The following is a 26,188-nucleotide window of genomic DNA, read 5'->3' as shown; positions in this document are numbered from 1 at the left end:
TAATGACGCCCCCACAGCTGAAATGACTAGCGTGTTTGATGTGTTGGGAGATTAGAACTCAAGACCATCATATTGTGAGTCAAGAGCCCTATCCAAGACATTTTATTATGACATCTCCAAGATAGAACTCCAAGCAATAACCTCATAAGCGGACAAATAATGACTACTAAAGGAATTTCACCTTATACGGTTACTTTGTTAACAAAATTTGAATATTAGTTTTACACACTGGATGACAGTGTCCTCTAGTGACGAACTTATTAAAATTATTTCGTGGCAACCTTCACAATAAAATATACTAATGACTAAGAAGTAACACTATGTAGATGCAGTTTGTGTGTGTGTATGTTTGTGCTCACTACCTCGTCCTGAAAAACACGAAACGATAAACAAAGATCAGGGCGACATTGACCTAGTGCTCGGATCTTTCTTGTCCAGCAGACTACTAATATCTGTGGAGACGCATAGAAAGCTTGCGACAGTGGAACACATCTAAAAATGGAGTTACTTTGTATAACCAACTAGTTCGGTTTGTAAATTGTAAATATTGTAATATCTTAGAGAAACGAACAGGGGAAGTAATGAAACACCTTGCATTACATACTTACGATTTTATCCGTTAGAGGTAAATATGACAATATGTTAGGAAAAAACAGGTGAGATAAATAAACACCTAGCATATGTGCTTACCATTGTAATGCTTCAAATACCATTGTCAGCTGAGGCTCACAGCCATTAATAACAACTCGGTAAAGACACTTTTATATCAACGATTTGATGACATGTCATGCCACATAGCACAACTATATGTAACTCATCCACAAATATTTTGTACATGGTCCCTCAATTAAAATACTGGACTTCCTGCGTTCGAGAAACTCTATTAAAATAAATATTAACTGTTTGGTGAGTTCATCAAACATACAGATAAAAAGAAGAAATATAGAAAAGAGAGAGAGAAACACACTGTTCTGCAATGTTCGATTAACCATGTTCTCAAACTTGTTTCGTTGTTCACGGAGCCGAAAATAAACCTTACATATCCAGCTATACTGTTGCCATAGCAACTCTCCCATGTTGCGTTCGATTCCCTGGTTGCTTCTTTACAGAGTGCAGCAGGGTTACTTCAATTTTGAATCGACCTGGTTAAGAAATTCAAAGACAAATGTACAACATTATTGGTCTAGAAAGACAATGGTTTATACAGACCAGACCTTCATTGTGTCGACTTAAAGTATACAACTTACATGTTATTAATTCAGTTACAGAATTGTAGTAGCTTTAAAAAGGCTTTACATAAAATCATTTCACAGTGAGATATTTCTAGTAGTAAATTTCATTAACTTTAACAAGCGTAACAAAACGAAACTTTGTTATTTATAATGACAGTCAAATTAGCTTTACAAGTTCAACAAGATAAAGAAACTTTCCAATTTGTTATGTTAGTCAAACTAGCTTTACAGGTGCAAAAATATAGAGAAACTTGATTATTTATAGGTAGGATGGTAGAGATCCTAATCAATAATTAAATCGAATCTGGTATAGCTAATAAAAAGGAAAAGGAAAAAAGTATCATGGATTAATTTACTCTAATCCTACTTAAAATAATTTGAAATGCCACAGCTATCGAAGATTCCCTCTTGTTTATACTGTATAAACCTAGGCCTGTATGTTTTTTTTTTGTAATTTTTTACACATATTTACATTTACACATTTTTTCTGTAATCTCTTAGAAATTTTTTATAACTCCAGCCAACACAGCTGCTTTCAGTTCTTTATAAAATTCTGTAAGCTCGAAGAGTTTCATGCACAGAACAATTATTGACTTTTGAGGTAATTTTTACTTTTCCCAAGGCGAGGTAGCTAAGGCACTCTACTCGTTATCTGAGGTTCACGGGGTCGAATCCCCGACACACCAAACATGTTCGCCTTTTTAGCCGTAAGGGCGTTATTCAGTTACGGTCAATCTCACTATTTGTTGGCAAAAGAGAAGCCCAAGAGTTGGCGGTGGGCGGTGATGACTAGCTTCCTTCCCACTAGTCTTACGCTGTTGAATTAGAGACGTCTAGCGCAGGTAGCCCTCGAATAGCTTTGTGCGAAATTAAAAAAAAATATTTTGTCATATTTTAATATACTCTTTAAAAAAAAGAAACGCAAAAGGCAAAATTTGAGACATATTGTTAACAAGTTTATTCCGGGTAGTTCTGTATGACACGTGTGAAACTTTGCACATTCACTGCTGAACATCCAAAGTCTGCAAAGGCGAAGTCCACGCTCACTAGTTGACGTTTAACGTCACTCAACGTCAATAACGAGTATGCCCCCCGTGAGCATCAACAACTGCTTGGCATCTCCTGCCCATGGAAGCGATGAGATGACGAATCACATCCTGTGGAATGGCTGTCCACTCAGCTTGCAAAGCTTCTGAAAGCTGAGGTAGAGTCTGCGGTTGAGGTTGTCGCCGTCGCAGACGTCGGTCCAACTCGTCCAAAAGATGTTCAATGGGGTTTAAATCTGGTGATCTGGAGGGCCAGGGAAGAACGTTGATGTTGAGGTGTCTCAAGAAGACAGTGGTGAGTCGGGCTGTGTGAGGACTGGCGTTGTCATGTTGAAAAACGTTGTTGACGTTCACCATGATGGGTTGCACATGGGGCCTAAGAATCTCGTCGACGTATCGTTGATCCGTAAGATTCCCTCGAATGTGCAAAAGGTCTGTTCTGGCATTGTAGGCGATGGCAGCCCACATCATGACGCTGCCACCACCAAATCTGTCAACTTCCTGCACACAGTTTGCTGCAAAACGTTCACCTCGGCGACGGTAAACACGGGTCCTTCCATCCTGCCTACGAAGCATAAAACGTGATTCATCGCTGAACCAAACATGCCTCCATCGTCGATGAGGCCATACCCGATATGCCCGAGTCCACTGCAGCCATGCTTGACGATGTTGTTGGGTGAGGATGACGCCTCTGACTGGACGTCGAGGTCGGATTCCTGCATCTCGTAGACGGTTGCGTACGGTCTGATAGGAAATCCTACGCAGCCCTGGTATGGTTGAGACAGTAGACGTTGCAGTGGTGGTCCTATCTTGAAGGTGACGAAACCGGATGTAGCGATCTTGTGTTGGCGTGGTCACACGAGGTCTGCCAGATCGTGGACGGTCACGAGTTGATCCATGTTGTTGGTGACGATTCCATAGCCTTGTAGGTGCTTGGGTGAACATTCACAGCTCTGGCAACATCTGATCGAGATTCGCCTAGTTCCAACGACCAATGGCGTTGTTGCGTTGTGCTTCAATCAGTCTTGGCGTAACTGTATTGCGTGTCGGTGGCTTAACACTGAGCTATGGAAACCGAGAACCCGTCATTTTATAGGGATTTTGCATATGTTGCACTTGCAGAACATGCAGATTCTCAAACAAATTTATTGGACACGCATGCGTTTTGGCAAAAAATCCGATGTTTCCCTCCGTTTTCAAAGTGCACAACTTTTATTGTCATTTTGGTCTGACAATCAGTGCCTTAACACGTGTAACATCACATATTCTGAGCTTGTAACGTTATTACATATATTTCTCTTTAAAATAACAAAAATATCCCTTTTGCGTTTCTTTTCTTGAAGAGTATATTAAATCACAGTATTTTTATCTCTTAAAGACCTTTATGCAATATTTTGTGTCCAGGTTAAGAAAGTGTAAACCTTCTTTGTTGTTACCACCACAGTTATGTATCTATTTCTTTATTGTTTCTTTGTGTATGTGTTGTTTTTTGTCGTTTTCATTTTCTAACTATTCTCTCGGTCTGAAACCAGTATAAGTTGTTTCATCAGCGCGAAACGGAGACAATCTGAATTATTGTAAAAAAAAAAGTGAGATTTATAGTTTAATGTGCTTTTATAGTTAATAAATGAAAATCGGTTCAAATGTAAATGTTGACTGGTTCGAAAGAACCCTTTTGACAAATATTTAAACCTTAACCAGATCATTCAGCTACGTGTAATGTATACATTTTTCTCTTCTTTTGTACAAAAATAATAACAATAAAGTACTTGTACAAAAAGTCAGTCGCTTCCACGAGTGAGTCACATTCGTTGTTGAAGCTGGGAAAGGAAAATTCAGAACGTTAACATAAACCAAGCTGTTCTCATTTCAATATTGGGTCAGTACGACCTCCACTGACACTACTACAGTAGAATCAGATTCGAGCAAAAAGCAACAAAGAGAATTCGTGCAGCGCGAGCATCAAAGGTAAAGCACTGATTAAATTCCTGTTCTTCGCTGTTCACGTTGTCTGAAGTATTTGATAACTCGAATGATGTTTTCACGAGATGCGTGGGGTGCTTAAACTCATTGAACACGAAAGCTAAACTTCATTGTCATGTGTAATGAACAAAGAATTACAAAATGAAACGTTCTTAGATCACGGGGAACGTATTAGCCAATTGTGTTGAGTGATACATCTCTATCTTTCGTTATCTGTCTCAGGATTTTCTATTTGTCTGCCCTTCTTTAGACTCGTTTCTCTTACAAAGTGTTTTTATATCTCTGAATAATCTTGTGTTTAACAGCAAGAAATTGATAACAATTAAAAAGTACTATAACAAATTTGCAACATATTTACTGTATAAGCTAATGGTCAATTTGAATAGTAATTAAGATAAGTAAGAAAGGTACTGATCATAGATTTAATTTAAAGAAATACTCCCAGTGACACAGCATTATGTCCGCAGACTTACAATGCTAGAAATCGAGTTTCGATATTCTTGGTGGACAGAGCACAGATAGCCTTTTGTGGTTCCCTGGTGTGACAGCAGTAAGTTTTTGGATTTATAGCTCTACAATCATGGGTTTGATTCCCCTCGGGGGACACAGCAAATAACTCGTTGTGGCTTTGTTAAAACAAAAACACACACTCAATCCCTTGTGTAGCATTGCGCTACCACAAACAAAATTAAAATATAGGTATGAGTACAAGAAAACCACTGCTTGACAGTCTAAAACCTTCAGACGCACCAAGTATTGAACTACACGGAAAAAGAAACACAACTCAAATACCCCTTAAACTCAGTTGCTTCAAAGAGCAACTAAAAACTTGCCCATTTTTTGTTTGCTGGTTAAACTTTCTTTAGATGAGCTTCCAGCGCATCATAATATCACTGATGAGTTTTTTTAATGTTGCGAAAAACATTCTATTAATCATTCGAACATTTCTGTTTTACCCTGGACATTGATTCCTTCTACTCTTGAACAAGGCTTAAGGACTTACGTGAGAAAATTCACTCGTTTGTATTGCCTCTTGACGTATCTCTTGCTTTATCTGATACAGCATTACATTATATCACAGGTAAAAATCTACTTTCGATTTGACGGACAACTTTATAACAAAGTTCAAAAGGCTTCTATAAATAAAAACGTGGCTGTAATTTCTATGCCACAACACAAAGGAAATTTGGAACAATCCATACAACTTCAAAGATTACATTGTCAATTAGACTACCATTTAGGTTATGAACCACACAGATTATATTGTCAAAGAGTATGCCAATTGGGTTATCTGTGTAGGGCTATGACATTGTTAAACAGTATGCCACTTGAGTTACAACTCTACACAAATCATATTGTCAAAGATTCTATTACTTGAGTTATAACCCCATATTGTCAAAGAGTATGTCAGTGTGGTTATAACCCTACAGAGATGAAATTATTAAACAGTGTACAACTTTGGTTATAACCCTTCTCAGATGATACTGTCAACCAGTATGTCAGTGTGGTTAGAACCCTACAGAGATGAAATTGTTAACCAGTGTACCACTTATGTTATACCCTATACAGATGATATTGTCAACCAGTGTACCACTTATATTATACCCTATACAGATGATATTGTCAACCAATGTACCACTTATATTATAATTCTATACAGATGATATTGTCAACCAGTGTACCACTTGTGTTATATCCTATACAGATGATACTATCAACCAGTGTACAACTTGTATTATACCCTATACAGATAATATTGACGATGCGCTACTTGGTTCATACCTTGAATCTTGTATATCTTTAACAGATAAATATTTATATTTTTGGACCTGCAGGACTATCAGAAACTCGGAGAAAAAAACGTTCCACTGGTTCCACAAACAGTTTAGAATAAATGCTTGTTTACATGTTTTGAAACCTCACAAGAGGGACAGAAACTATGGGGGGGGGGGGTTGTACCCAACAACAAATAAAAATTTACTTACCACCCAGTTACACAGAAGCACTAGTGAAAGGGGGGAGGGCAAAGAACAACACGCTCTAACCTGGAGTTTTACGTCGTTCGTATAAAAAAATCTTCATTGTGAAAATGTTAAAATTCTGGTCCTCACTGTAAGAAAAATATTAGCTTTAAATCAGATAACTTGTGTGCAAAAGTTTCTCCCACTCTCATTTTTACCAGAGATCCCAACTAGTAATTCATCTGTTAAATTTACTTCTAGTTTAACTGCATACTTTCAGTGATATTAGCTTTGTTATATTAAATGGCTTCCTCATAAAAGGATTCTTTGTTTTTCTTCAGAACCATTCTCTAACCAAGTGTAACAAAGGTTCATTACGTCAGATTATAACGCCATAAATGTAAGTACGTGGAGTACGGTCAATTTGATCTCAGTTGTTCCGTTATTACCCTAAGTAAAAGATTCTCTAAATGTAATCGTGCTTAGAACATTTGAACGTAATGGAATGGAAATGGTGCTGGAAATGCCGTTATTTATATAAGTTGGTTAAAGCCAAAACTTTATGGATATTATTTTTTAAGCGTTGTCTTTACTAATTTAAGGGAATTCTGAGTAACGATATGATGGACACTAGAAACTTTTCCGCTTTTCCTTGTTACGATGAACTTTGAAACTGTGCATTTGAAAACGTTCTCTGTAACGTTTGAACTGGCAAACCTCTCTAGTGAGTCCAAACTTGATGACTGTGGTCTTCATTACCGTCAACATTCTGTTGAAAGGTGAAGATGATTTAAAGAGTTATTTCACTCACAGGATTAATTCCAATTCGTTAAATTCGTAATGAAGCAGTAACATATTTTGTTTGTTTCTTTGAATTTCGCGCAACGCTACACAAGGGCTACCTGCTCTAAGAGATTTTGTAAGAATACCGAATATCGCCATTATAAAATACCACATTGTCACGGAATAAAACAATTAATGTTGATTTTGCTTGTTTGTTTGGATTTAAGCACAAAGCTACACAATGGGTGTTCTAACCACCTCTGGTATTGAAATTCGATTAATAGCGGTGTAATTCCGCAAACATACCGCTGTGCCATTGACGGGGAGTGGGGGCAACTGAGGCTGAATATGACGCAAAATACGGGTTGGTTTAACACTAATATTTGTGATGTTAACAAATTTTGTACATTTCGCGATTGATTCCAAATGGAACATTTGATGCGATTTTGATCTGTGGTGGGTTGTTAATTCAAAGAAGAAATAAGATGAATTAATGGTTGTAGGCAATACGTTTTATGTCCTTCTCTTAGGAATTTGGCTATCAAAGCAATCCTAACGCATTGTGCTGAAATTTTATATTTAGTTGTATAATTATGGAATATATATATTATAATGTTAGTCTGCATCGCTTCATGTTTATTGTGGAATACCTATAATGTTAAATGACATCGCTTCATTTTTTGTTTAAACTGCAAACATACCTGATGAACGGAGAATGAGGTTAATGTTAAATGGCTCAATACTGCACTGATAATCCCTCTGAATAAAGTTCCCCTCAAGTGCAGCGGTAAGTCTCCAGATTTACAATACTAAAATCAGGGATTTGATTTCCCTTGGTGGACTCAACAGAATCCATATGTGGCTTTGCTATAAGAAAACACGCACACACACACACACCATTGAATAAAAGGCCAAATATTTATGACAGTTGACTTTTACAGATGTAGCATACAGGTGGATATAAACCCAATGTTCACTGTGTTTACATGATTCATATTTTCAGGCCCGGCATGACGAGATGAGTATGACACTCGACTCGTAATCCGAAAATCGAGGGTTCGAATCCCTGTCACACCAAATATGCTTGCCCTTTCAGCAACGTATATCGTTGCAGTCAATCCCACTGTCGTTGGTAAAAGAGTAGCCCAAGAGTTGGCGGTGGGTGGTGATGACTAGCTGCCTTCCCTCTAGTCTTGCACTGTTAAATTAGGGACGGCTAGCCCAGATAGCCCTCGTGTAGCTTTCCGCGAAATTTAAAAAAAAAATCATATACCATTTCCTGTCTTATGCTTACAGAATGGCAAAGTTGTGACAGTAATATCGTGCTGTAACAATCAGCTGAATTAACCGTTGTCTTGTTTTTTACAGGAAATTTATAACAAAATGATGTTAAATAAAATATGCTACCTGGGGATCTAGTGAAAGGTGTTCCATTATCATTCTCTCTTGCTTTATAGAAGTCGCTGAAGTCGGTAATTTATCTTAAGGATACAGTCTAAATAAAAAAACAATTTTCTAGGTTTAACATTAATATTCGCTGGCTCTGTTACCAGAAAATACAACTATGGCGGAAACAATCTGCCAAGAAATATTAAATCAGTTTAAGTGTTTAATGAATAAAGCACTGTTTGATGAAAATTATAAACTATGACCATTTTAAACGACGTATGACTGAATATTTTTTCAACCATCCTCTCATCATCAATTTAAAAAGGTATATGAGCATTTATTGAGTAAAATAAATAAAAGTCAATAGGATAAACACTGGTTCACCTTGGCGGTTTTGTGAACAAAGATTTTGGAAGCTTATGAATATATAGATTTGGCAAAGTGTTTGCTCGGAATTTCAACAAATGTCTAGCATGACCCTAAATTTTCATACTTTGTTACTTATTACCAAATAGGTTTGGACGTGACCTATAGGTTAGCCTACTGGAATGTGAAAATGTGGATCCATGGTTAGCGTACCATTGCCGAAAGATTTTGTTCTGCTCATTGGAGTCAATAGGTGCGTTATATGAGTGAAAGCCAAATTCAGCTATACGATTACGATAGCCTCAAGACTGATAGTAGGTGCTTTTGACTAGCTGCCTTCCAAACGTAGTCTATCAGTTCAGAACTATGACAGGTTTGTGAAAGTGGTCACCTTTACGGTTTTTACAAATATCTGAATTAATAAAACAACAACAACTTACTTGTGTCGTCACTTTTTACAACATATCCACAGCTGATAAAACGGATCGAGACCAGAGGCATAATGCAGATGTGAGCTTAGTGTTACTGTGGCTTTTCTGTTAACATTTACACTTCAATTTATATTTCATACCAATGTTGTTCACTGACTTGAGTTATGAAAGGTCAAATACATAACTTCTAAATATTCCCTTTCAACTCAGTAGCTCTCAGATGTCCACATCACTTTGGTTTTTAAATATATTTTGAAATATATATACGTTAGTAAAAGTTTGATATCGTCTAAAGGAATTTATGAAGAGACAATACGGAATGTTGGAGGCGTAAAACGCGCTTATATTTTTTGATTTCCTTCGTCTTTTTTCTTTAGAGTGCGTGTCTTAGTGACACAGCGGCATGTCTGCAGACTCACACACAAGGACCCGGCATGGCCAAACGTGTTAAGGCGTGCGACTCGTAATCTGAGGGTCGCGGGTTCGCATTCCCGTCGCGCAAATCATGCTCGCCCTTTCAGCGGTGGGGCGTTATAAAATGACAGTCAATCCCACTATTCGTTGGCGAAAGACTAGCCCAAGACTTGGGCGGTGGGTGGTGATGACTAGCTGTCTTCCCTCTAGTCTTACACTGCTAAATTAGGGACGGCTAGCCCAGATAGCCCTCGTGTAGCATTGTACAAAATTCAAAATCAAACAAATCAGGACTCACACACGTGGTAGACAGAGCACAGATAGCCCATTGTGCAGCCTTGTTATTCATTTCAAGCAAACAAACTACACTGTGCATTATCCTTCTGTCGAGCAGAACAAAATATCGAGATACGGTTTTACAGTCACTGTTATTAAGTTTTTACAGAATATATTAATTCTGCACTTATTCAGTTAATTTATCTAAGTCTAATTTCCTTTCGTACAAGAAAAAAACTTATAAAATTATGACTATGACGACTATGCAATTCATTTTATTAAACAAGGATATTCTTTTTCTCCAATATATATTTTTAGAGAAAGAAGTGTACAATATAATTAAGGCAAACGTAAGCTAGTACTATTTTATCATATATATGACATCTCGAAACAAATATAATAAGTGTGAACTTTTTTGGCTGGATTACTTCATAAACTATGCTCTAAAATTTATGTCTGGTCATGACGTTATGATGAGGATTGGAGTGGCTGATTAGGACACTCGACTCACATTTTACGGGTCAATGTTTTGAATCCCATCACCGAAAATTCTCGCGGGGTTGTAATAGGACGGTTAATTCCGTTATTCGTTGTCAAAGAGGAACCCAAGATTTGGCGGCTAGCTATTTTGTATTCAGCCCATTTCACAAACAAATAAACGTTATTAGATTCACTTAAGTTGTCGCTCGGAGCTGTTTCATTCCTCTTCACAGCGGTATGTCTGGGGACTTACCCTACTAGAAACCGGATTTCGATACCTGTGGTGGGCACAGCACAGGCGGCCCATTGTGTAGCTTTGTGCTTAACTACAAACAAACAAATAAAAGCAATGTTTCGTCTGAAATAAGAGTACAACTCTTTCACCCATTTTTCTTTACAATTACTCACTGAAATGTCCGTTTAGATGTTTAAGTTGTCTCTTGGCACTCTATTTTGTTTTAATGACCACTCAGTGTTACTTCTACATTAACAAAAAACAAGCTTATACAGTTTTATCATATCCCAAGCTATGTTTACAGAATAAAGTGTTTTTACATCTAGAAATAATAAACAAGTTGTTCTTAAAGCAATCGATACGTTATTAGAAAATCTCAGCAAACTTCACGATGAACTGAGAAAAGTTTAATTGTGTTCTACTCATTATATGGAAAAATGAAAAAAACAGGAAGGGTTAGTGGCTAGTTTTTCACTATTCAACCGACATTCTGAATGGTTAGTTTATGTTCTCAATTTCTCCTTTACTGCAAAGGTCGTGAACGAACTGTCTCTAAAATAAAATATTTGTTTGTTTGTTTTAGAATTAAGCACAAAGCTACACAATGGGCTCTCTGTGCTTCGTCCACCACGAGTATCGAAACCCGGTTTATAGCGGTGTGAGTTCGCAGACATACCACTGTGTGACCGTAAGGCTAAAAATAAGTGGACTAAGCATTTCGGAGATTAGAACGAAACGTTTGAAGATAGAGTTATAATAAATGACCATTGTTCTTGAACTTTTTATTTTCGACTAGATAGGGAGTTGCACTGCAAACAGACATGGATTGATTATCGTAAATGAATTCAGGGTCGGTTTATTTAACCACCCTCCAACGTACATTGTTCTAGAACGCAAATAGAATGGTGCTTTGTCCTTGGAGTCTGACTTTCGTTGCCTAAACAGTCTCCCACTAACCTCTCAGTTCGTATTCTATTTACTTCATTTTTTTTCGTAGTCTCTTCCAGTTGAATGTTAAAAAATCACGAATTATATTAGACGTAGAAATAACTTAAGGTTTGATCTTTGGAACATGTTAAATATTTCGGTCTATTATTTATACTAAACTGTTCGTTCGTTATGAATATTTTTTTTTTTTTATGACGAAAACATGTGTGACTTCACATGCAATATTTCATATTTGATTATTGATTCAACTGGAATAAAGTTAGATTTTTTGTTAAATTTAAGAATATGAATCACGTTTTATAACCGGGAGATGTAAAAATTATTACAATATAGCGTATAAAATCACTCCGGTTGTTACATTTAAAATCAAACATTACTTTCTTAAACATACAGAATAATCTGAAGTGTGCAATGCAGAATATTTACATTCATGTTTCGTGTAATGCGTTAATACGTTTCAAAGGAAAGTGCAGCTGGTTAAATAGCTAACGAACATCTACCAAAATAAAAAGAACTCACAACAAATTTAACAGAAAGAAAACTTTCTATACAGTATTGCATCACCTGATTTATTAATCTGCCAAATATTCAACTGTTAATTGTATACCCGGGTGTGGCCTACAGGTTTGTTTACTGAACCGTGAATCCAAGGAACCAACGTTGCTACAGTATCGCACTCCTCACTTAGAAGTTTTAGTGTTAATGATTTGTAAAGATGGCGGTGAAATCCCACTATGTTTATTTGTTGTTGTGTGTTTTTTTTAATTTCGCGTAAAGATACACGAGGGCTATCTGCGCTAGCCGTTCCTAGTTTAGCAGTGTAAGACTAGAGGGAAGGCAACTAGTCATTACCATTTTACTCAAACTACTTTATTTCCGATTAGTGAGATGACCGTCACATATAACGCCCCCACGGCTGAAAGGGCGAGAATGTTTGGTGTGACGGGGATTTGACTCGGGACCCTCAGATTACGAGTCGATCGCCCTAACCACATAGCCATCCAAATATGAATTAAATTATCCCAAAGGATCCCAGTGGGTTCTATCTACTAAATGATTTTTTTAACCTGTTAATTCAAAATCACACACTGATAAAGCCTTTACGTAACTGTCTGCGAATATCCCATCCATATAAACTTACTTGAGTCGAACTGTTTTTTTTTTAAAACCAAAATCTCGTTTTCATGGTACAAAGAGCTTTGAGTGAAGGAAAATTGCTGTTATGTGAATCCGAAAACTTTCTTCACTGGTGACAGTACATCATTCAATGTAGGCCAATAGTCTTTGTTTACATTCTGTGTTCAATTTTTTGTTCTTCGTTTTATGGCTCTAGTATACGTTTTGCAGACACCTTGAATATTTTCTTTTGGATATTAGTGAATCTGTTTAACACACACAAATCCGCAAGTGGGTCAGCAAAATATCTGCGAACTTATAACGTTAAAAGAAACCAAGTTTCGATCTAGTTGTGGACACAGCGCAGATAGCCCATTGTATAGCTTAGTGTTCAAATTAAAAAAAAAACACTCGGAGAAAAATGCAAATGTACAACCACATAATTGTTCGCAAAATTGACAAGTCTTAATAAATTAATATTCTACAATGATAATTTAACAGGTTATTTAATAATTTACATATTAAAGTCTCCGAAGATTAGCGAATGTGTTGCTTAAACCAAGGTACTCGATTTACTTGTTTCTATCAGAAGTTACGCATGGGCGAGATGCACATAACCATTTCTAATTCTGAACTGACAAGCTAGTAAGAATATATCTAGTCAGTAGCACACCTCACTTCCACCCATATACCTCAGACCAGTGGTTCCCAAATTAATTAAGTCCGAGGTTCTCTTGGTGTGAATAAATAAAGTTTGAACCCCTCCCCCAACCTATAATTTCTGCATGATTAATTAAAAACAGTGCGGTAGTAAAAACAACAACTAATTTCTACATATGGTACCATTTATTAATTTTTATTGGTATATTGTTTGTTTAGAGTTAAAATTAACAGAACATCTTTGTTTTCAGTCCATTTTTGGCGGCCCCCAGAAAAAAGCCTCACAGCCACAGGAGGGCTTAGGTTCTCACTTTAAAGAACAATTTAGTTAGACTACTTTTATAAAACTTAAAACGATATTTGTCGAAAACTATTATAGTACATCCACTTCTTTGAAATTGCAGGGCACATTGTTGTGCTAACGAGTTGTGAACCATGAATCCTCAAATTCATAATACAGGCATGCTGACCACCATGTTACTCTTATCCATAGAATTCTGGGAATTAAATAATTTCCTAGAAATTATATGTCTTCAGTTACAATATATATATATAATATTGATATATATATTATATAATGATATAAAATTAGCTGCTATATAAATCTCGTTTTTTTTTTTTTGGTGTTTTATAAAACCTGCATATATTAAACTGAGTTCTTGTTGATGTTGCTGCCGTATGTTCACAACGACAAGTTTTTTTTTTTTTCGGCATTAATTAGTTTCTCATAAAAAGCATTCTTGTCGATACCAAACTAGCTTTTTTCTGTCATCTAAGCCTAACCTTTCCCATTTTTGCATAACACTATTTATACAGGCACTTCGCACGTGCAGATAATGACATATTTTTCCTCGCTTATCTAGCTAAATGTATCAAAGTTTCTTTTATGTTTATGTATATATATATATATATCTTACGATTTTTTCCTCGAGAAATTTACAGCAAACTTTCAAATATATGTAAAAATGTGACTCATACGAATAATGTTAATAAGTTTTTATATATTTGCCAATTTCTTTTTGTATTTATTTTGCCATTATATAACCTAAGTCAGCCAAAAAGCACTAAAACTAGGCAGCATGAACCATAGCAAAAGGACGTGTACGAAATGAGAGTTTACGCCATTAATTTGGTTTACGATCTCTTTAATAATTCGGGAAACCTAAAAATATATTATTATTATGCTGTAATATGATAAATATAACAGATATTAAAACAATCTATATGTCATTCGGACTTCCTAATATTAAAGTGATTAAAAATAATACTTTTGTACCAGCTGAGATGTAAAAATTAAAACTTCTGATTAGAGTGTTCGAAAAACACGAAGTACGCATACTCAGTCTGAGAACAAATGGGTATATAGTAATTAAAATGAGTAGCGCGAAGAAGCATCAGAACTTATAGAGCCCACAAAAATGTACAGGTAGCATCTTGTCAAACATCAATGAACAACTGTTCTCTTTCTTTGACGTTTTGTTTTTGAATGAGAAGTAGAAAATGAATTGATTTTTAACAATTACAATTCTTTAAGCCACCGCTGGTCTACGGATTTACAACGCTAAAATCTTGGGTTCGATTCCTCTCGGTGAACTGAGCAGATAGCCCGATGTGGCTTTGCTGTAAGACAAACACGCACGCCAGCAGAACTGTACAGGTAGTATCTTCCTCTCAATACACTCCACATGTCTCTCGTCATATTGACCAAATATGTGTTATTATAATTATTAAACTTCGACTTTTGGCCAAGACGATACAACTGCCTTTATTTATAAGGCCGTATAATTGCACTCTATCATGGTGAAATAGAGTGTCGCTGAAACCTGCAAAAATAAAATTTTTGTTTCTTTTTTTCAAATTTGAGTAAATTTACTCAAAGGTTGTCTGTGCCAGTCGTCTCTAATTTTAAAAAGGTAGATGGGAGGACCTGTCATGGTCAAGTGGTTACGACACTCGCCTCGCGATCCAAGGATAGCGAGTTCGAATCCCGTTACACCAAACATGCTCGCTATTTTTAGCCGTGAGGGCGTTATAATGTGACGATCAATCTCACTATTCGTTGGTAAAAGAGTAACCCAAGAATTGGCGATGAGTGGTGATGACTAGTTGCCTTCCCTCTAGTCTTACGCTACTAAATTAGGGACTGGTCCTCTGATAGCTTTGCACGAAATTCAAACCCAAACTGCAATCTCTTGTGCAACAGTTTAGTGGAACTTGATTCTCACACTCCAGAGTTCGATTTTTTTATATTTTATTTTATGTTCGTGGTATTTAGACGCAAACGATGAACTTGTTGTCCATTAAATGCCAGGCCCTGTATTAAAAGCTATGATTAGTCCAAGGAAAATGGAAATCAGGGTCACATTTCTTGTCAAGTTTTCAGAATCACATCCTTTCTTTTCAATATGGCATTCTTTTGAACTGGACATTAATTTAGCGTTTACAGACTGTGTTTCGTAAAACTGTTACTGTAACGTAATCTCAGACTGTGCAGATGAATGTCTTGTAATATAACTGTAACTTTATTCAACTTCGTAATGTTGCAACATGAGATTATTAATTACTAATAAGTGATGGCCCCTTTCAGACCACACTAAAGCACAGCTGGCTTTTACTAAGACTCTCTGTTTGAGCCAGCTCATTAGAACCTCGTCCATTAGCAAGCTACTGTGACAGAAAGAACAGTTATTTCAATATATATCCGTTTCCAACTACATGTGTTCGCGTATAATTTACCATGACGATATTGTAATGCTAATTAACTAGATATATTCCATTTTAATCCAGGGCTTACCATTTCAACTTTCAATTGTGAGAACAACTTTCTCTGAAGAATTCTGTTCGTATCACTTTAATTTATCGTAAAGCAATGTGATGATTTCTTTTTCAAAGTGGGTTTCCTTTCTAACATCCGTAGTTTTGTAATTTAGATGTATTTTCTTTAAAAAAAACAAAAAAAAACTAAGAAACGATTAACATTTAACTTCTAACTGCCAGATTGATACATATTTTACATATTATAAGCAAAACACTGACACTTAATAAATCGGAACACATCTTATTTCAAATCATTTTATTTCTAAGGATTGCATTCCAACTTCTACAGCCCGGCAACGCACTCGACTCGTAATCCGAAGGTCGCGGGTTTGAATCCCTGTCACACCAAACTTGCTCTCCCTTCCAGCCGTAGGGGCGTTATAATATGACGGTCAATCTTAATATTCGTTGGTAAAAGAGTATCCCAAGAGTTGGCGGTGTTGATGACAAGCTGCCTTCCCTCTAGTTTTAGAGTGCAAAATTAGAGACGGCTAGCGCAGATAGCCCTCATGTAGGCTTTGTGCGAAATTCAGAAACAAACAAACAAACTTTTACCGTTTATTTACAGTTTCACTATTAAAGACGTGCTTATTTTCTGGTTACTAACTAAACTTTATAACCTACTTCTCGGCCTGGCATGGCCTAGCGCGTTAAGGCGTGCACTTCATAATCTGAGGGTCGCGGGTTCGCGCCCGAGTCGCGCCAAAACATGCTCCCCCTCCCAGCCGTGGGGGCGTTATAATGTGACGGTTAATCCCACTTTTCGTTGGTAAAAGAGTAGCCCAAGAGTTGGCGGTGGGTGGTGATGATTAGCTGCCTTCCCTCTAGTCTTACACTGCTAAATTAGGGACGGCTAGCACAGATAGCCCTCGAGTAACTTTGTGCGAAATTCCAAAACAAACAAAACAAACCTACTTCTGCCATTTTAAGTTGGAATTAGTCTAGAAACGAAAAATGATGTGTAGCAGAAACGGAAGCCAAATAGAATTCTAAAGTGCTCTGTTTTTGGGGCCAACTGGAGAAGATGTCTTTACTGTTTGTTAACGTGTGAAGAGCAATGCAACAGATCGCCTGCTCTTCTTCTGATGAGTAGTTGAGAACAGTTATACCTGACCTCTTTAACATGTGTCACATCGGTGTTATTCTGGCTCAACATACCAGCTGTCGGTTCTATTTCTCTTCACAGTTCATTCATATGCAAGGGTAATTTTTTCGTTTCTTTCGGTGGATAACTTAAAATTAAAGAAGGGCTATTTATCTGCGCTAATCTTCCATAATTCCTAGGTGTTAATCTAGAGGGAAGATGGCTAGTTAACAGCAACCCCTCCTACAACTCTGGGAGTACTCTTTCCTGGTCGATGTCGGATTTGACCCATATTGTTATATCTCATTGAAGGCTCCAAAGTGCGGATCGCCTTTTAGGGACCACAGGAAGTAAACCAAGAAACCTGAAATTTACAGTCGAGCATACTATAAGAATCTGTATGATCTCCCTTAAAATAATATAACATTATAAATACATACATAAAATACACATAAAAACACTGAGATGTGTTCTGATGTAATGACCTATTTGTCAACTCCACTCTGGTCCTCCAGTGAGTCTGCTGTAAATTAATGGGTTTACAACGCTCAAATCTGGGATTAAATTCCTCGCGGTGGACATTCCAATGTGGCTTTACTCTATAAACATCCCTCCGATGACACAGCGGAAATTTGCGGAATTACAACGCTAGAAATCGGATTTTGATACCCGTGGTGGGCAGAACACAGACAGACGTTTGTGTAGCTCTATGCTTAACTACAAACAAAATACTGTATGAACAAACCTCAGTTTACTAAAATAAAAAATATATTTATCTTTAAGCTTAATACATGCAATCTTATTAAATTCTGGCACTATTTGCATTTCCACGTAAGTACTGCAATTGCAAGTTTTAAATAACACTTGGTTTCATTTTGAAATGTACGGTGTAATGTTTGTAATAATAAACGGATGTTACATTTAAGATATCACGCATAGAAAGTCTGTGTCTTATTATTGGTCCGTAAGCATGGCATTAAAAATAAAAGAGTTCTATTGTTTAAGCCCAGCTGAATTCATTTCGTTTCCTAAACCCACTGAGAGCTATATATTGGGTAATGCTCACACTTCAGTACGAATTCAAAGACGTAGACGCACATGGATACGTTCAAAGTCAGTTAGTTCATAACACATTGTGAATGCTCTCCCGCTGAGACACAAATCGACCTTTCTTATACATTTGTCCTCACATTACATTAACAAAATTTTTGTTACCCCATATGGAAAAAATTAGTGATAATGAAGATTTTAAACTGTATATTATGAAAACTCGCTATCCTGTTGAATATGTTTCCAAATTGTTTTCAGTATGAATCTAACGAGGAGTGCACAAACCACGTTTACAAACATTATTAAATAGTGCATCGCTTGGCTATATCCTAGATATGGTTTGTACACGGATCCATAAAAATACTTGAAAATCGCTGATAAATGTTTCATCAGTGCAAAGATAAAATTCTAGACAAAACTATTAGGCAAAAGACAGTGACGTTGATTATGTTTGTTCCATACAGAACGTCGTGTATGTAAGCGCTTTGTTACATGTATTGGGAAAAATGGTGTTTCTTGCATGAATGATTTCACGAACACGCCCCAAGACATTAAACATATCACGCAAAGAATGGTGGACATCAGCTGAAAGTTTAATACAGTCTCAAGGAACAGCTCTTTGAGAAATAAAACAAAAAACGTAAAATAGATGGCTCCTCTGTCTCATATATTTACTTTTAATTAATATTAAACATTTTCAAACTTTTTCTTATGCATTTGCTAACTAAGTTTAAAAATATTTTTCGTTATTATCTTCTCCACTGATACAATACTATTTATTTTTGTTTATTTGATTTCCTTTCACCTTACTTAACTTTACTGATACTACAGGGTGGCCTATAAATCCCTACCCATCCATTTATCTTATGTGTCCAGTGTATTTGTGTGCTGTCCGTCATTCTCGCTGCATAATATTATGCGACGCCATGTTCTGTGAGACAATTTCCTCAACATAGCAGGGGTTATTGTTCCAAATGTCGCGGTAACAGCTGCCTTCAACTCATCATTAGTATAATTGAATATAACATAATAACATATGGATGGGTAGAGACTTACGGGCCACCCTGTACAAACCTGCGAATTTAAACTTCATAAGCGTTTCTTTGACTTTTATAACAGACTTTCCACAATTCAGCTACGCAGGTTTCGAAGATAATACTCATTTCCTAATACCATTTAAGGATTTTTACAAAACGAGAAGGGGCCCCGGCATGGCCATGTGGTTAGGGCGTTCGACTCGTAATATGAGGGGCGTGAGTTCAAATCCCCATTACACCAAACGTCTTCGCCCAATAAATGGCTAAGGGTGGTGATGACTTTATCTAGTCTTACACTGCTAAATTAGGGATTGCTAACCTAGATAGCCCTATGTAGCCTTGCCCGAAATTCCAAACAAACAAAGTGGGAATAAAAAAAGATCTCTGACTTAAATTATTATTTCGATTACTTCGTAATGTTTGTTATGTTTGGGGTGCAAAACAATCGATAGGACTCTCGCGTCGCGACTAGTCTAAAGAAATGTATAGCCAGTGGTTGACAACATTTTAGACACAACAAATTGTAAATAGATTTCAATGAAAATTATTTATTTATGTAAAAGTACATATAACATTTTGTGAAAATATGTACGTGACTAAGAAAAATGGATATCATTTTCGGATTCAAAGTACAGGAATTACTTTAAACATGAATAAAATTCAAGACCAAAAATCACCGCAGGCCTGTGCAATGAAACAAGTGTATTAATAGGTATGTCATATATAGTTATACAGTACAAAAGTTGGCCTTAAACTTTAAATAAGTATTTTCCCATTTAATTTTTTGGAAATTGTTGCATAACATTACAATGTGCGATTTAAGCACATTTTATTGTATTATTATATATAACACATAATTTAAGTTGCAGGTAACATAACTTTAAAAAAAAAAGTGGAACTGAAATGTTCGTTTTTTAAAAAACTTATGGTCGCGTTTTATATGATTCTTCACTACAGAATATACTTAATTATCTGAAAAGTAATAATTAATCGGTATTTAATTAATTTTGTCTGGAAATACATCATAATTTTTAGCAAAATATTTATAAAGAGGGAAAAATAGATCGCTCATACATCCAGACGTTTTTTATACTAATTAATATAATTAATTACAACACAAACATCTCAGATAAACAGTAGTTTGTTTATGTTACATAAAACCACAGCCATCCCTGTTTCAACCAATGTAATTGGTCCGTTATACATGTATTCAGATAAAACCTTATTCAAAATGTTTAATGTGAGTGGTATATTAAACAATTATTGGGGAAGAAGTTCATATGTTGAACGAGTGAGTTAACCATTTTCCACAGAGCAGAGACGGAGAATGAACACAGCGCTTAAAAGAGATTCGTAATCAATATCAAAGAATACACAGAGAACATTGTATCGCCCTTTAATGTTTGAAGTTATATTTTGAGAGCTATAGCAGAGATATAAGTTTTCGGTTTATTGTTCACAGTGTAAATAAAATAGGTAAATAAATTTGAGGACAATTCTTTTAGTTGTTTTTTAATATAAGTTTCATAACTTCCGACATTTTTGTAAGTTTCATTTTTATTGATGTAATATAGTAGATATGACGTGTTGCTCAGTTTAAAGCATCGACGTAAATCTCGTGAACCATAATAACTTTCAGTTCTATCCTTACAGCTGTTTGAAATGTGCAATACTGATATCACGAAACAATGTCAAAATCGATTTTTTTTTACATATTCTTGCAACAATAATCACGGAAATAGATTATTGTTACAAAAGAGGAGGAAGACACAACACTATTGTTTCTACATATTCTTGTAAGACTAGTAAAAAAGTAAATTATTAAAACAAACAAAAGGGTTTGTTTGTTTGTTTGAATTTCGCACAAAGTTACTCGAAGGCTATCTGTGCTAGCCGTCCCTAATTTAGCAGTGTAAGACTAGAGGGAAGGTAGCTAGTCATCACCACCCACCGCCAACTCTTGGGCTACTCTTTTACCAACGAATAGTGGGATTGACTGTCACATTATACAACTCCACGGCTGGGAGGGCGAGCATGTTTAGCGCGACGTGGGCGCGAACCCGCGAACCTCGGATTACGAGTCGCACGCCTTACGCGCTAGGCCATGCCGGGCCTAACAAAAATGGAGAGAAAACGTAAGTGTTTCTACATATTCTCGCAATACTAAACACATAGAAATAAATTACACTATGTAACACAAATTTCGTTCCTAGACAGTATGTGTTATTTCTTAATTGCTTATGTTGTAAAAGTACAGAAAATGGACATTATTCTCATCAAACTTTGCTTTTGTGACTTGGATAATGAAATTTAGAAATTAACCTATTTTTCATGTAAAAACGGACAAATTTGCACATTTTCATTTATATAAGGTCTGAATAAAACAACACATGAATAAATATTTACATGTATTTATACTAAAGTTATACAAATATGTTTAGAAGTGAGTAGTGTTTCGAGATTTGCGATTGTAATGTAAATCCCTTTCTCGTATCAGCCCCCAAATATAGTCTCCCATTATGTTTTCGTTATACGCTTCTTGGTAGCGGCGTTCAAAGTCCAGTATATCTTGGTGGAAACGCCTGCCTTGCTCCTCTGAGTATGCTCCCATGTTCCCCTTGAATTTATCTAGTTGAGCTTCAAGGGTATGGACTTGCAGGGACATCCTGCAGCCCATTTTGCAGTAGTTCTTCTCCAGAGCCTCAACCAGTTCCATATTATTTTCGGCCTTGTGATTACCCAAGAAGCCCCGAACCATTGCGACAATTCTGTGCACTCCAGGATCTTCTTTATTTGTAGTCCAACGAAGACACCAGCTTTGACCTTTGCCTCAAACAGCTTAGGGAAGAAGTCTCGAAAGTACTTGAAGGCTGCAGACTCCTTATCAAGAGCTGTGAAAAATTATTTCATAAGACCCAATTTTATGTGCAATGGTGAGAACAACACCTTCTGGAGGTCCACTAGTGGCTCACACTTGACATTGTGCCTCCACACAGAGAACTCGGTCCGTTGTGGCCAGAGCTTCCTGTTGTAGTTCTCTGCCGTCCTAAAGGCAAAGATAACAGGGAAACTTGGTAAAGCCTCCTTGGAGATCCATTAGAAATGCCACCATTTTGAAGTCTCCGATAACCTCCCAGCCATACTCATCATACTTCAAGGCTTCTGAATAGATCTTGACACTGTTGTATTCCTCTTTGAGGTGCACAAAATTTTAAAAGGTCCAAAATTTGTATCATATAAAGTCTTACTGTTCAAGCAAGCAAAAATTGTCCGTCTTACCTTCTAGAGTTTCTTTGCAGTGCTCGCAGGTAAAACGAGGTGCCCAGGGTTTGTCTTGATCCCCGGCAGGTATGCCGAAATATACCTTGTAGACTTCACACATTTTAGCAGATGATGTCACAGATTACTTTTCCGCTCTTGTCTTGATAAATTGGCCACATACGTAGCAGAATGTGTCTGGAGAATGCTTGCAGCTTCTTCATGAAATTTCTGATAAAATCTGGTAAAATTTTAAAAATTTTTGAACGAGGTAAAATTCTGTGGCATACCATAAAACATGTATTATAAGTGTGACAGCCAATCACTTATTGTGAATCATAAAATATAAGATGCCAATGGCTGATCTCTCGTCAGAAGTTTAAAATTATTAGCGTTGGCAGATTGTCTTTAGAACTTTGCCGTAAAAACAAATTACGAAGACACTGTTATAACTATTGTTAGCGGAGAAAGATAGCCTCAATAGCTTTGTCTTAGAAACAATTTACAAACACACTTGCATAATTATTATTATTGGCAGCAGACAGTCTTAAAAGTTCTCCTGCAAATATGATCTACAAGCTCATTGTTATAATTGTTATTAACGGCGGCAGACAACCAAAGAAACTTTGTCATAAATACTCAGTACAAACACATTGTTACAATTACTATAAGCAGAGGCAAATAGCTTTAGTAGGTTTGCCACGAATACAAAGTATAGTCACATTGTTATACTTTCTGTTATTCAAGTACAGCGGTATGTCAACAGATTTACAACGCTAAAATCAGGGGTTCGATTCCCCTCTGTGAGCTCAGCGGATAGCCTGATGTGGCTTTGCTATAAGAAAATACACACACACACATACATATATTTGAATAACTAGGTGGTCAAGGTGTTCGACTCATAATGTGAGGGTCGCGGGTTCGACTTTCTGTCAGATTATAACACCCTCTTGGTGTATCTAAATTCGAAAAATAATAGTAATTTCTTATCAAAAACTTTTGGTGGCTAGGTAGTAATTCTTGAGGGCTTATATCTCTAAAAAATTAGCACAGGTAGCTCATTGCGTTTAAATATAAATAAATAGATCGTTCATAGATTAGAAGAACACCTTTGAATTTCCGTCACACCAAACACGAGAGCCCTTTCAGCCGTGGAAGAGTTATAATGTGACGGTCAATCCCACTATTTGTTGGTAAAGAGTAGCCCAAAAGTTGGCGGTGAGTAGTGGTGACTAGCTGCCTTCCCTCTAGTCTTACACTGCAAAATTAGGAACGGCTAGCGCGGATAGCCCTTGTGTAGCTTTGCGCGATAGGAACGGCTAGCGCAGATAGCCCTTGTGTAGCTTTGCGCGAAATTCAAGAAACAAACAAGCATTACTAGTAGACAACATGAGATGTTCTTGCGTGTGAAACTAGCTTAACATGAAAAAAAAACATTCAGTTTTTAGATTAATATTCACACTAGTGTATATAACACATTTTTAATCAACGCTCGCTTGCATTAATCAACACTAAAAAACAGTTATGAGTTCACGAATTGTCTAATTACCTCAAACAACGACATTATGTACTTATAAAGCAACCTTATAATGAAGAAGAAAATACATCGATGAACGTTTCGTAAGTTCTAATTACATATTTTTTCCCACTTTTAAAAATCATTATTCGACATTACAGTAGATTATAATGACCGTTCGTTTATAATGGCTGGTTTTGTTTTTCTATTAAGATATATTATCTAAATTATGAACTAGACTTTCATTAACATTTTTCTCTTTAAATATGAACTTACCGTTAAACTGTTCCCCGCTAGTACAGCTGTTAGTCTACGTATTTACAACGCTACAATCAGGGGATTGATTCCCCATCGGTGGCCTCAGCAGATAACCCGATGTGGCTTTGCGATAAGAAAACACACGAACACCATATTTTAACGGGATGTCTCTTAACTATGTTTCCTAACAACATGCACATCTGTTTTCTATCGCGTTTCTATACACACCAGTTTCACATAGCTGAACATATGTACAACGAGAATACACTTCAATCATTGAACATGCAGAAAGAATCGAATGTATTGTAAATTTTACTGCTAGAACACTTCATACTCATAACGAATACTTAAGTTGGATGAATTTTCTCACAAACCTCGCTACAAATAATTGTAGAATATATTTTTCCATTGATTAACTAGAAATAACAGTTCGATGGATATAATCACTCTGTAAGAGTATTGAATAAGGAACAATTTCGTAACAATTTACATATCTTTCTATAATTATATCATGGTTAATAAAGACAAGATATGTTCTGAAACACATTATTCATATCATGGTTAATAAAGACAAGATATGTTCTAAAACACATTATTCATATCATGGTTAATAAAGACAAGATATGTTCTAAAACACATTATTCATATCCAAGGAAACTATGTTAATTGTTTACATAATGTTTTTCTTTGAAATTAAGGGCAAAGCTATGCAATGGGCTATCTGTGCTCTGCCCACCAGGGGCATTGATATCAGGTTTCTTGCATTGTAAGTCTGCAGACATATTGCTGTACCATTGGGGGGGGGTGTTTACATAAAACAAGTGTAACATGTTACGTATTTACCCATTAGCAGTACAATGTTAGAAGCAGAGTTTCGATACTCATGTCAGAGCAAGCAGAGATAATCTACTATCTAGCTTTGAACATAACAAAGTAAGTTATTAGTAATGTTCCGTTACAAACCTCAGACCTGTAAGGTCAAACTGTTTCTGGGGTCATCTTCTTTCCGATACGAAATTATAAAAAAAAATAACAAAAAGAGAATAAATATTGAAAAAGAAATATAAGGCCTATTTTGTCTGTTTTATATGTTTCGCGCAAGGCTACAAAAAAGAGACTATTCACACACAGCGGTCCCTAATTGCGGGTTCAAACACTAGAGAGAAATCAGCAAGAGAACAGTAGCCACGGCCAGTTCTTGAACCAATCTAATCAGAGCAAAACCTGAGACTTTACCGTCACTTTTATATCGCATCTACGACCTCATTGTGCGGAACTCAGTTTTTTTTTCGGGTTCACAGACCGGTACACTGACTAGTAGGCCACACCTAGCCCAGACAGCTTAGAAACATTGTTGAATGATTTTTCTTAAATAATTTCCCTATTCTTCCTTCAAAACAGATAATTAACATAAATGAGGTTTTACTTTCTACGTTAGGTACAAAACGAATATCTTACTCACATATGTTTTGTTTGTTTTTGTTTTTGAATTTCGCGCAAAGTTACACGAGGGCTATCTGCGCCTGCCGTCCCTAATTTAGTAGTGTAAGATTAGAAGGAAAGCAGCTAGCTAGTCATCACCACCCACCGCCAACCCTTGAGCTTCTCTTTTGCCCACGAATAGTGGGATTGTCCACACATTATAACCCCCTTACGGCTGAAAGGAAGAGCATGTTTGGTGTGATGGTGATTCGAACCCGCGACCCTCGGATTACAAGTCCAGTTCTTTAACCACGTGGTCATCCCGGGCAACTTCTGACAGAGGAAGTATATCAAAAGTTTTAGTTAAATAAGTTACAACAATTAAAATACGAATGTATTTTCATCTGGTGTGTTGTTGATTTTATA

At 36.5% G+C, this 26,188-nt stretch overlaps 1 long non-coding RNA gene across 2 annotated transcripts; it reads right to left on the bottom strand.

The window, feature by feature from the left end:
* Positions 1-979: 979 nt before the first annotated feature.
* Positions 980-24,446, bottom strand: LOC143238178 (uncharacterized). 2 transcript variants are annotated; one of them, XR_013020444.1, is made up of 3 exons: positions 24,359-24,446; positions 22,588-22,807; positions 980-1,142 (listed from the first exon to the last, which is right to left on the bottom strand). It is a non-coding gene; the product is annotated as an uncharacterized LOC143238178 (long non-coding RNA). The 2 variants fall into 2 exon arrangements; XR_013020445.1 differs by lacking the exon at positions 980-1,142 and adding an exon at positions 16,447-17,585.
* Positions 24,447-26,188: the final 1,742 nt, after the last annotated feature.

Source organism: Tachypleus tridentatus, chromosome 13 (genome assembly GCF_004210375.1).
Source record: "Tachypleus tridentatus isolate NWPU-2018 chromosome 13, ASM421037v1, whole genome shotgun sequence".
Lineage (NCBI taxonomy): Eukaryota > Metazoa > Arthropoda > Merostomata > Xiphosura > Limulidae > Tachypleus > Tachypleus tridentatus.
The sequence above is the reverse complement of the archived record's forward strand: the minus strand, read 5'-3'. Positions and strand labels throughout refer to the sequence as shown.